Here is a 12,950-nt window from a genome sequence, read left to right on the forward strand (position 1 = left end):
GTGGAGTGTGGTGTGGCTGGCAGAGCAGGCTGCCCAAGGGAGCCAGGAGAGGGGAGGAGGGGAGGGGTGGGAGCCGTCTTCTCCAAGGCTGCTGTAATGCTGACCTAGAGAAGACCCCCAGAGTGGGGCATGTCCCACACTCAGCTGGCCCTGCTCCTGCCACCAGGCCTGGCACACATCCGATGCTCCCTGAGTCATGTCGAGGAAGGAATGTCTAACACTTGAAAATATTCTAGAGCCATAAAGATAGTCCTGGTTGGACCCAGACCAAACCTCAAATTGGTCCCAAGGAAGATTTCACAACTTCCTTTGAGAGATGCCTCTCAGTGTCGCCTGGCGCGATTCAGGAAGTCCTTCTTGAGAGCTAACCTAAATCCTTCCTGCTCGCCCTCCTCATGCTTGGGAGAGGAGGCAGCAAGGAGTGGGGGACAGGTGGGCCTCTCGCCTCAGAGCCCATATGAGGTCCTGAGAAGGTGAGGCTGGGCCCTGATTCAGCTTCAGCACACACTATTTCCATTCCCTTCCCGTGACTCAACACGGGAGGGGCCCTGGGGCCACTCACCTCTGTCTTCTCAACCTGCAACTCCCCCCGCCCCTTCCTGGATTCCTGTGACGCAGGAATCCCTCTGGTCTGTGTGGAGGAACCCAGAGCAACTTGAGCCAGAAGTGGATGTCCAAGCCGGCATGAGTCACCCCTCAAAATCAGGACCAGTGAGGGCCTGAAGAGGCCACACCGCCTCCGGCAGCCTGGCCGCTCACTTCTCTGGGAAAGTGGCCTGGAGCTCGCATGGCATCTGGGCCCAGCCTCTGCCTCTGACCTGCACTGCCCCCTGTGTCACCCGCCTCCAGGGTGACCCTCCTCCTGGCATTCAGACATCTCCACTCACTGCTTCGCACAAACCTGTGCCACCCTGGTTCAAACATTAACCAGCTGTGTGACTTTTTAGAAGCCCTTCCCATGTTTAAAAACCAAGCTGGGAGGATGCTGCACCACTGCCATCATGGTTCTCACTGAACCGTCGCAGGAAAAAGCATTTCTTGCGCCATGGCTGTGTGCAGAACAGGCTTCCCACGGCTGAGTCCCCCAGCCCCCCACAGACGCTGCCAATGAAATGCCGTCAGCCTCAAGCATGGTTCTTGGTACCCAGCCCTGGTAAAACCACGTGTCTCAGGCCTTCTGAACCACAGTGCCCAGAACTCTGGCTGGGCTTTGTCCCAGAGGACAAGACTGGCCCACCCCCTGCTGAGCTGGAAGAATATCTCCCTCAGCTGGCAGGGACCTGCCCCTGTTGCAATTTGGACTGAGTAAATGCTGACAGGAGGAGACTGCGTGTCAGGCCAGGATAGACAGAGGCAAACTCTGTACCCTCAGAGAGCTTAGAAGCTAGGGTTGGAAAGCATGGGAAAGGGTCAGACACCCAAGAGAAACAAGTGCTGATGTCCACCAAAAGAAAACTTACTGCATTCTATAAACTAAAAACAAACAAATGTTCTCCTGCATTGCATAGCAGAGGAAAAGACCAAATGACTCTTCCATGCAACAAGTTAGATGAATCTCGCAGATAAAGTCAGACAAAAGAATCCAGATGCAAAAGAGCATGCACAGTATGGAGGTCAAAAACAGGCAAGGTTGGGTGCGGTGGCTCACGCCTGTAGTCCCAACACTTTGGGAGGCTGAGGCGGGTGGATTATGAGGTCAGGAGATCGAGACCATCCTGGCTAACACGGTGAAACCCCTTCTCTACTAAATATACAAAAAATTAGCCAGGCGGGGCGGCGGGCGCCTGTAGTCCCAGCTACTCGGACGCTGAGGCAGGAGAATGGCATGAACCCGGGAGGCGGAGCTTGCAGTGAGCCGAGATGGTGCCACTGCACTCCAGCCTGTGTGACAGAGCGAGACTCCCGTCTCAAAAAAAAAAAAAAAACCAAAAAGAAAAAACCAGGCAAAAGTCATCTATGGAGACAGAAGTCCTGGTGGTGGTTTCTTGGTGGGGCTGGTGGAGGATGGGGTTATTGACGGGAAGGGGGCACCAGGGAGCTTTCTGGGGTCCTGGAAATGTTCCATGTCTTCATCTGGGGTGTGATGACGGGGTGGACACATTTGTTAAAAGGCATCGAGTTGCACACCAACATTTGTGTACTTTACTGTAAATTTTCCCACACTTTAAGAAGAAGAGGAGGGAAGAAGAACCCTTGGGGAGACCAGCTGGGACCCCCTGCTGCTGACTCGCGGGCGTTGCCTTTGTGCCCCATGATTGTCAAGCCATTGAGGCCTCCTGGCAGCCTGGTAGACCTAGAACTATCTACGCCAATAAGACACAGATTGTTGGCTCCACTGCCAGTTTCTGAATCAGGAGGTCTAGGGGGGCCCTGGAATTCACATTTCCTGCAGCCTGCAGGCCATGCTGGGGCTCTGGCCCAGGAACTGTGCTTTAGAAGAGACGGTAGAACATGGTACTGGCTACAGAATGTGCTGTGAGATCCCTCCAAGCTGGGAAGGACCCAGGTAAGTTCACAGAGGAGGTGCCCTTGAAAGATCAGTAAGATCTGAAAACGCCCAAATAAGCAGGAACTGCTGGTTCCAGGGAGGGAAGTCAGTGTGAGGCAAAGTAGAGAGGCTGGGAAGTGCGGCGAACGGCATTCCAGCCCTCAGGAGGGCAGGGCTGGCAGATAGATGTCTGAGTCCATTTCGTGCTGCTATAACAGAATACCTGAGACTGGGTCATTTATAATAATCAGACATTTATGTGGCTCGTAATTCTGGAGGCTGGGAAGCCCAAGGGCATGGTGCCGGCCTGAGCCCAGCATTTGGTGAGCGCCTTCTTGCTGCCTCATCCCATGGTGGAAATCAGGAGGGTAAGAGACCAAACTCACAGTCTCAAGGCCTTTTATAATCAGCATTAACCCATGCGTGACGGTGGGCACCTCATAACCTAAACACCTCCTATTAGGCCCCAGCTCCCAATACCATTGCACTGGGGATTAAGTGTTGAATACACGCCTTTTGGGGGACACATTCAACCCACAGAAAAAGGACATTGAGGCTTCTGCTTAGGAGGTTTTGTTCTGCATGATAAAGCTTGAAAATAGGAGGAAGCTCCAGAAAAATGGCCCTCCCCCACCCCTACCAGGGGATTATGTTCCAAAGTCAGAAAGTGAGGCACAAACCACATGTGGTCATTTACCTGTGACAACCTGTGATTGGCCTATAAAGGTAGATAGCCTAGCTCAGTGCTAAAGGGCCGGAGCAGACGCTGAGTTCACTGGCTGAGTGCCAGGTAAAGCCATCCGTGTGCACTGAGTGCTTATATTGGATGACAAACCTGGATAAAGAGCCCTCCAGCCCTTCCCTGTAACAAGCAGGAGCCGGGGCAGAAGGGCAGAGGTGCAGCACAGCTGGGTCTAATGTGGGGAGCAATGTGGGGCAGGGGCAGGGCCAGGGCCAGGAAAGGGCCTGCAGCTGTTGGTAGGCTAGCGGGTAAACAAACCCATTACAGTGGAGGTGTGCTGCTGACCGCCTTTCCTACAAGCTCATGGGCCGCCTTCACAGCACTTCCCCTGCTGCTTTTTCAGTGTAATCTTACAGCTATTCTCTCAAGACACCATGTTAAACACTAGTGGAAAAGTCACTGTGCAGAATTACCATATAATCTAGTAATTCCGCTTTGGGGTATATACCCAAAAATACCCAAAAAATAATTGAGATCAGGGTCTCCAACAGATGTCTGTTCACCCATGTTTATAGCAGCATTCTTTTTTTTTGAGACGGAGTCTCACTCTGTTGCCTAGGCTGGAGTGCAGTGGCGGGATCTCGGCTCACTATAGCAGCATTCTTTACAACAACCAGAAGGTGGAAGCCACCCAAATGACCATCGATAAACAAAATGTGGTCTGTGCTTACAATGAAATATTCAGTCTTACAAAGGAAGGAAATTCTGGCACGTGCTACAATATGGAAGAACGTGAGGACGTAATATTCCGTGAAAAGACAAACTCTATATGATTCCACTTACGTGAGCTAAGGGAAGGGGAATGGGGAGTTACTGTTTACTGCTCATTGGAGACAGTTTCAATTTGAGGAAGATGGAAAAGTTCTTTTTTTTTTTTTTTTTTTTTTTTTTTTAAGAGACGGAGTCTCGCTCTGTCGCCCAGGCTAGAGTGCAGTGGCCCGATCTCGGCTCACTACAAGCTCCGCCTCCCGGGTTCACGCCATTCTCCTGCCTCAGCGTCCGAGTAGCTGGGACTACAGGCGCCCGCCACCACGCCCGCCTAATTTTTTGTATTTTTAGCAGAGACGGGGTTTCACCGTGTTAGCCAGGATGGTCTCCATCTCCTGACCTTGTGATCTGCCCGCCTTGGCCTCCTAAAGCATTGAGATTACAGGCGTGAGCCACCGCACCCGGCGAAAAAGTTCTTGAGATGGACGATGGTAATGGTTGCACAACAATGAGACTGTGCTTAGTGCCACTGAACTGTGCATTTCACGATGGTCAAGATGGTAAGTTTTATGTGGACAAAAAGAACACGCTATGTTTGGACGGGCGCAGTGGCTGGAACCCCAGCACTTTGGGAGGCTGAGACAGGCGGATTACTTGAGGTCAGGAGTTCGAGAGCAGTCTGGCCAATGTGGTGAAACCCCGTCTCTACTAAAAATACAAAAATTAGCCAGGTGTGGTGGCGCACGCCTGTAATACCAGCTACTTGGGAGGCTGAGGTGGGAGAATTGCTTCAACCTGGGAGGTGGAGGTTGCAGTGAGCCGAGATTGTGCCATTGCAGTCCAGCCTGGGCGAAGAGTGAGACTCCGCCTCAGGGAAAAAAAAAAAAAAAAAAGAACATGCTATGTTTGTATTTAGGATCTAGGTTTAGCTACGTCTAACAACAGTGGCTTTAACAAGACAGAGGTTCATTTCTCCAGCACACTGTCTAGGGGTGGCAGGGCAGGTCAGGGCTGCGGTGGCAACTCTGCTCCATGCAGTTATTCAGGGATCCACCCTTCTCTCTCCCATCCCTAGGGTGTTTCTCTTGTCCATGTAGCTCAAGACAGTGCGCCATCATGTCCACATCCTAAACAGCAGGGTTAAGAAAGTATGGAAAAGGGCTTGCCCTCCCCTTAATAATTTTTTTTTTTTTTTAGAGACTGGGTCTCACTCTGTCACCCAGGCTGCAGTACAGTGGCACCATCATAGCTCACTGCAGCCTAGCCTGGGCTCTAGCAATCCTCCCACCTCAGCTTTCTGAGTAGCTGGGACTATAGCCACATGCCACCATGTCCAGCTGAATTTTTTTTTTGGTATTTTTTGTAGAAATGGGGTCTCGTTATGTTGCCCAGGCAGGCCTTGAACTCCTGGCCTCAAGTGAGCCTCCCACCTCGGCCTCCCATAGCTCTGGGGTTACAGGCATGAGCCACTGTGCACAGCCAGCTCCCACCTCTCTTGAAGCACTGTCATTTGGGGCCTCTGTTCTAGAAGGGGGTGCAGTTGCTGCTTGGTGTGCTGTCCATCCCCTCCACAGGACGGCAGCTGCATTTAATCTCCCGTGGCCACCATGGAGGTGCTCTTCTCAGGTCGGCCTTCAAGAGAGAAGCCTCTGCAAGAAGTGCAGTCAGCTGACAGCCTCCAGCTACTTGGGGATCTTCCGCCACATTCAAATCATCCTGCCCAACCTGGGACCCCAGTACTGGCCATCTTTGCTCCAGAGACCCCGTGGGGCCGGGTAAGGCTCCCCCGCCCAGCTCTCCAGTGGCCCCTCTCCTTCACAAGCATTGTGCTTGGTGCGCTCCATGCTCTCCCTGACTGCTCTGCCCCTCACCCCTTTCTCCTTTACAGCTCCTTCTCCTAACACAGTTCTTGCATCTCTAACTCCAACCTGTTGTCTACTTCCCAGGGGAGCTGAACTGACACCTTTGCCCCAGGCCATATCCCCAGCACACAGACAAGTGCCTAGCACATAGTAGGTGCTCAACAGAATTTCCAAGTGAGCACAGAAAACACAGTGGGCAGTCAATACATGTGTGTTGAACTCAGCAAATTGCAAAGCAGCTGGGAAACAGCCGTCGCCGACTCCTCTGAGCGTGGTGCTCCCGTAGCCTGTGTCAACCGCGGTGCTTTGCCAATGCAAACAGGAGTGGAGAGTTAGACCCAGGCCCACTCCAGCTGCTGGGCCCCTTGCTCAACACAGCCCCTTCCTGCCACCTGCAGGGTGGTGGGGTCTTCCTGAGCCTGCAGAGGGCACAGAAGGAAACATCTGCTCCGGGCCATGCAGGCCTCCCTGGCATGGGCACCCGGAGAGTCCTGGTCCCGGGAGCCAGGAATAACAAAGAGGCTGCCAGGGCCGGGCCCCTGGGACGCTGGCTGAGGGCAGAGCATGCCTCCCTGGTTTGCTGGGCAGGAGGCTGATTGGGCTAAATGGGCTTTGTTGATGGTGACCCTTTGTTCCTCCATGGTGGTTCCATCTGAGGAGAAGTTTGGAGGCTGTTCATTCTCCCTGCTTCCCCTGCTGCCACCGCAGAGACAAGGAGAGCAGCCTCCAAGTGGCCTGTTGGTTTGTAAAAGAGTCAGGTGTGGGAGGTTGCATCACGTGCTTCTCTGGACTCATGGTCTGCAAGGACGTGTGACAAGTGTGGCTGTAGGTCGATGAGCTGTGTGCGGCTTGGTAACGGGCAGTGGATGAGCCACGGGGAGCAGCAGGTGGCCCAGCCGCAGCGATGAACATGGGGGAACTGGGTCTGATGTAGGCAGGAAGGAGACATCAGCAGCAGCAGTCCAGGGGCGTGGTGGAGGGGTGCAGGGGGCCAGAGACAAGCCAGAGATGCCTGGATGATCCATTTTGCAGAAATAACAATCTCGAATCCAGGGCTGGGCCTGGCTGTGGCTTGGCCTGGCCAAGGGTGGTGAGCAGCAGGTGTGCTGATTGTAGTTAAGAAGCCATCGGTGTCAGACCAGAGTCCCCAGGCTCTGCACCTGAGGCTGCTGCGAGAGGAAAGCGATAGGGGCTCAGGCATGCTGAGGAGGTAGGTGGGCACATGAAGGTGGGGCTCCAGGAAGGGGACATGAATACAGCAGGTCTTGGAGCTTTCTCCTTCAGGGGCAGGGGCAGGAGGACGGCCACCTGGCTTCACCACGAAGGGCCCGAGAGCATGGCATGGAGGGAGAGGCAGATCTAGAGAGAACACCGGCCAGTCTGCGGAGGGAGGTGGAGGAACGGGTTGAAGAGGGAAGAATTCCTGACACAAACTCTGAAATGACAAAGGAAAAGAATGACAAATCCGATTACACAAACATGAGCAACTTCCAAAGACCAATCACAAAAAACAAAACAATCACAAAGTCCCCACCAACATGGCTGAAAGTAAAACAATTAGCTGAGAAGAAATATTTGTCACCTACAGACCATGGCAGACAGAGGATTTTATTTTAAAGCACCCTACAAATCACTAAGAAAAAAGCCCCAAAGAAATAGCAATCTGGAAAAGGACACAAAAAGGGAACGTGCAGAAGAAGAAGTGCCAGCAGCTGCCAAACCCACGGTCCACAAAATCCTGGATCAAACAGGCAGGAGACAGCATGACAAGGTGCCACTCTCTGCCCATCGGGTCGGCACAGATTTAAAAACAAGGACCCGGTATTGCCAAGGATGTGGGGAAAGAGCCCTGTGGGTGAGGGTGTCAATTGGACAATGCCTGTCAACTTCTAGAATAATCATGTGTGCTTCCCTTTGATCCAAGAATCCCGCTGGGGGGAATTATTCCTGTAGAAATGTTTGCTCAGGTGTGCGAAGACACCTGCGTAAGACTTTTCATCTCAGCATTGTGTGTGATGCTGATGCCACAGCGTGGTGCCAGGACACCTCCTGGAGAGGACCCAGAAGGCCCGGCCACAGGTGGGGGTCATGGTGCCATGGTCCCTGCCCAGAGGATGCCTGGCTGGTGTGGGGGCAAGAGGGAGGTGGTCCTAGAGGCAGCATTGCCTTGATCTACCCACAGGAGCGCACTGGACAGTGGTCCTGTGAGTGTGGGATCAGGGTCCCCCAGGCCCCATCTGCCCTCTGGTGCCCAGTGGCATTGAGCAGTTGTCTTAGCCACTCTGACCTCCACATCCTCCTCTGTGAAACGGGGTGCGACAGGACTACCGCTTGGGCTCCTGAGATCCTGGCATGCGTAGTGCTGTGTCAGGCGCAGTTCTAGGCCCTCTACCTTCACTGGGCCTAGGCAGCCTCCTACCAAAGGAGGATGAGAAGACACAGAGAGGCTGAGCAATTGCCTGAGGTCACACAGCTGCCCAGTGGCCGCAGAGGACACAGCTGGTGTCCCATCCATCAGTCACCCACCCTCCCCATGCAGGACTTGCCTCTTCACGTCTAAGCCTGGGATGCCCGAGCAGGATCCTTGGGCTGCTTCTCCCAGCTGCAAGGACGGGCAGGTTCCACCGCTGGAGGCCTGGAGAGTCCCTGTCCCAGGAGAGGGTCTCAGCCAACAGTGGCTGTGGGGGTGGCGGACAACTACTCCAGCCCCTTGCTCCTCAGCGGGGCAACCTCTGGGGCCTGCTCCACGCTGTCTCTCAGGGCTCCCCACAGCAGGGAGCCTGGTGCTTCACTGGTAACTGCCTTGATAACACATACTTTACTGGCTCCTTCCCTTCCCTGCCTCTCGTGCCCTCCTCTGGGGCTTCCTGCATCTCCCCAGCCAAGCACTTGCTCTGGAATCCTTGTCCTGGGGTCTGACTCTGAGCCCTGCCCGAGACAGTGGCAAAGCTGGAGTTGGGCCAGACAGCCGGGCTCCAGAACCTACCTTAAAAAAGTTTTTTTATTTTTTTTCCCCATCTACTCGGGAGGCTGAGGCAGGAGAATGGCGTGAACCTGGGAGGCGGAGCTTGCAGTGAGCCAAGATCGCGCCACTGTACTCCAGCCTGGGCAACAGAGCGAGACTCTGTCTCAAACAAAAAAAAAAATTTTTTTTTTTTTAAATAAAGAGACAACAGGGTCTTGCTTGGCTCTGTCATTCAGGCTGGGGTACAGGGGGCAGGCAGCCTCGAACTCCTGGGCTCAAGCCATCCTCCTGCCTCAGCCTCTCCAAGCGCTGGGATTGCAGGTGTGACCCACTGCAGAATCTGTTCAGTGGGGCGGCTGGACTGGTTTCGACCCACTGGACTGGTTTGCAAAAACCCCCACCCGGCACAGTCTCTGGACATTTTCCTAGACTGTGACAAGCGGCCGCTGCCAGGGGAGAGTGAGGGACCCTTTACCCTCTGTGCCCCTCTGTCCCTGGGTCAGAGCCCTGACATTTATTGCACCCACCCACCCCAGTGACAAAGTCCTCTGCACAGGGCGGGCAGCCAGCCCCTCGACCAAGGCCTCAGGAAGGTAAAGAAGCCGGGTCCACCCGTGCTCAACACCTGACTTCAGTCCAGGGTAGGCGGCCCAGGGCTCCTCTCCGCCCACACTGGCTCCTCCCAGCGCCACCCAGAACGAGGGGTGCCGAGGGGCCCAGCACCTAGGTCAGCGGCGCCACCTGCTGGTGACCATCGGGAGGCGCCGGCGCCTGGTTCTCTGCAACATTCCGGCTCCAGAACCAACTTAAAAATTTTTTTCAAATAAAGAGACAACAGGATTTCTCTTCGCTGTCATTCAGGCTGGGGCGCAGGGGGTAGGCAGCCTCGAACTCCTGGGCTCAAGCCATCCTCCTGTCTCAGCCTCCCCAAGTGCTGGGATTGCAGGCGTGACCCACTGCAGATCTGCATTCTTAACCATACTCTACAAAAGCCCTTCGCTGAGAGGATGTGGTAGGATAGCCCTCCCTACAGTGCCCAGCACTGGGAGCACCTTCATACACCAAGCTGCTACTGCTGCTCCTGTCTCCCAAGACCTTACGTGGTCCCAGGCAGCCTGGAGGGCATCCCTCCCTCGGCGAAGACCAAGAGTTCCAAAAGGACACAGACACAAGAGGCCTGGGTCTCTGAGGTCCTCCAAGGGCCATCCTTCCAGTCCCAACCCCTGCTTGTCTCACAATATTTCTCAGGAGTGGTCCTTTAGTCTCTACTTGCACACTTCCAGGGACAGGGAACTCATCAGCTCTCAAAACCACTTGAGCCAACATCTGTCTCTCACTGGCTTGGCTCTGCCATCTGGGAGTCAGTGAAAATCCTGCTGGCTTGGGAGAGCAGGAGGCCCAGGTGCTGCAATGCTTGAGCTGTCACTGTCAGTCCCTTGGCCCTTCCTGGGCTGCTGCCCTCCAGGTGGGCTCACGCACAGCAATTTCACTTCTTCCTCCTCCGTCTTTTTTGCAGAGAAAAGATTTGAACATCGAATATTTTTAGGAAGAAGAGTTTCTGTTTGAAAAACCTGCCTTCCATGGCTGCACAGCAAATCTGAGGAATCTCTTACTGGCCCTGGGTTTCACATTTACATTACAAGCAGAAGGTTCACATTGCTGTTGCCAGAGAGTGGGCTTGTTCCACGATGGGGGTCACCCACGCTTGCAGCAGATGCTTAAGATCTGAGCACTGGACATACAGGCCCTGGAAAGACAGAGAGACTTCCTGCATGGAGCTTACTGTCTGGGGGAGCGGACCACCTCACCATCCCACAGGGAAACAGACCGTCACAGCACGACAATAGCCTGGCAGGAGGGGTGCACAGAAACCTGGCAGCTCATCCTGGGGAAGGTGCTCTAGTCTGGGAAAAGGCTTCTCAGAGAAAGGGGTCTGTTTTATTTTTACTTTTTCATCATAGGAAGAGTGCACAGTTTAAGTGTTCAGCTTGATGAAGTTTTACCCATGGGTGCACTCAGGCTCAGCCCCCAGACCAAACTGGAGAAGACCAAGTTCCTGCCCAGCCCCTAGAGGGCTCCTTTGTCCCCTCCCATCCAACACTCCCCCCACCCCCCGAGAAGTAACTATTCTTCTCAACCCTTGTGCCATAGATTAATTCTGCTTCTTTTTGAGCTTCCTAGTAATGGAGGCTTGTGAATGGTGCTCTTTTGAGTCTGGCTTCTTCACTCAACAACAACATCTGTGAGATCCTCTCATATTGTTGTATGTGGTCGTAGGTGATTCTTTTTCATTGCTGTATAGTATTTCATTGTATGAATATACTGTCATTTGTTGATGTTTTCTGTTTATGGATATTTGGGCTGTGCTAGACAGTGATAGTTTTTGGCTGAGTGGAAGTTACCTTGCTATGTGGAGGCAGAGAGGATAGGGAGGAACACTTGATAAGGCAGGAACAACATACACAAAGACCTTTGGCAGGAGGGAGCCTGCCTGGGGCCCTGAAGGCTGGTGTGGCTGAGGGGCATCCCTTCCTGTACCCTGCTTCTAGGCCGCTGTGTTCTGAGTGCCTGCTGCTTTGGCCTGATATGTGGCCCTCCACACTCATTTCCACCTCCTCCTCCTCCTGTGCCTTCCTGACCAGCAGGGACTGGGAAGCTGAAGGCTACATTTCCAGGTTCCCTTGCAATGGCTTCCAGGGTTAGGATCCACTAGTAACACGCCCAGGTGAGATCAAGGAGGCGGGGGTGGGGGACATCTTTTGGCAGCTCTGGGCTGTGTTCTGCCACCCAGCAGGGTCACAGGCACGTGGAAGTGTCTAAAGCAATGTTCCAGTGTCTGGTCTTGAGCTGCCCAGTGGCCCTGATCCCAGGTCCCTGCACCCCACGAAGTCAGTGGTGCTTCAGTGGCATCCCTGATTCCTACCTCCTGGGCAGCTTGGTTCTGCTGGGCTCTGGGAGCCATGGGGCAGGGGCAACCCAAGACCTCTCCTCCAACTCACCCAGGGATTTTGTAAGTGCTGGATGCCTGCATCAAATCCTAGCTGCTCAAACACCTGGAGATATCACCCATACCCATTGTGATGGCCACTCTAAAAAAATAATAATAACAAATGCTATCAAGGATGTGGAGAAACTGCAATGCTTGCATATTGTTGGTGGGAATGTCAACTGGTGCAGCTGTTAAGGAAAACAGGAAGGAGATTCCACACACACACAGACACACACACACACACACACACACACACAGAATTACCACATGATCCAGGCATCCCACTTCCGGGAACATACCGAAAAGAATAGAGAGCAGGTCTCAAAGAGATGCGTGCACACCCGTGTTGACAGCAGCCTTATTCCCAATAGCTGAAATGTGGAAGTGGTGTCCCTTCCATGGATGTCCCTCCACGGATGAATGGAGAAGCGCACTATGGGACATCTGCACAGTGGAATGTTATTCAGCTTTCAAAAGGAAGGAAGTTTGGACACAGGCCACCACATGGATGGGCCTTGAGAACATTATGCTAAGCTAAATAAGCCAGTCACACAAAGACAAATCGTGTATGATTCCACGTAGGTGAGGCACTAGAGTAGTTAGATCTCTAGAGACAGAAAGTAGAATGGGGGTTGCCAGGGGCTGGGGAAGGGGGAAGGGAAGTCAGTGTTTCATGGGGACAGTTTCATTTCTATAAGATGAAAGGTTCTGGATATGGACGATGGGGATGGTTGTGTCACAATGTGAATGTACTTAATGACACTGAACTAGATACTTAACAATAGTTAAAATGGTAACTTTGTTTTTTTTTTTTTTGAGACTGAGTCTCGCTCTGTCGCTCAGGCTGGAGTGCAGTGGTGCGATCTCGGCTCACTGCAAGCTCCGCCTCCCAGGTTCACGCCATTCTCCTGCCTCAGCCTCTCAAGTAGCTGGGACTACAGGTGCCCGCCACCACACCCAGCTAATTTTTTTTTTTTTTTTTTTTGTATTTTTAGTAGAGACGGGGTTTCACCGTGTTAGCCAGGATGGTCTCGATCTCCTGACCTCGTGATCCACCCGCCTCGGCCTCCCAAAGTGCTGGGATTATAGGCGTGAGCCACTGCGCCTGGCCTAAAATGGTAACTTTTATGTTCTATGCATTTTACCATACATAAAACAAAACCCCAGACTGAAAACCAAAAGCACTCAGAGAGGTT

Source organism: Pan troglodytes, chromosome 19, assembly GCF_028858775.2.
Source record: "Pan troglodytes isolate AG18354 chromosome 19, NHGRI_mPanTro3-v2.0_pri, whole genome shotgun sequence".
Taxonomy (NCBI): domain Eukaryota; kingdom Metazoa; phylum Chordata; class Mammalia; order Primates; family Hominidae; genus Pan; species Pan troglodytes.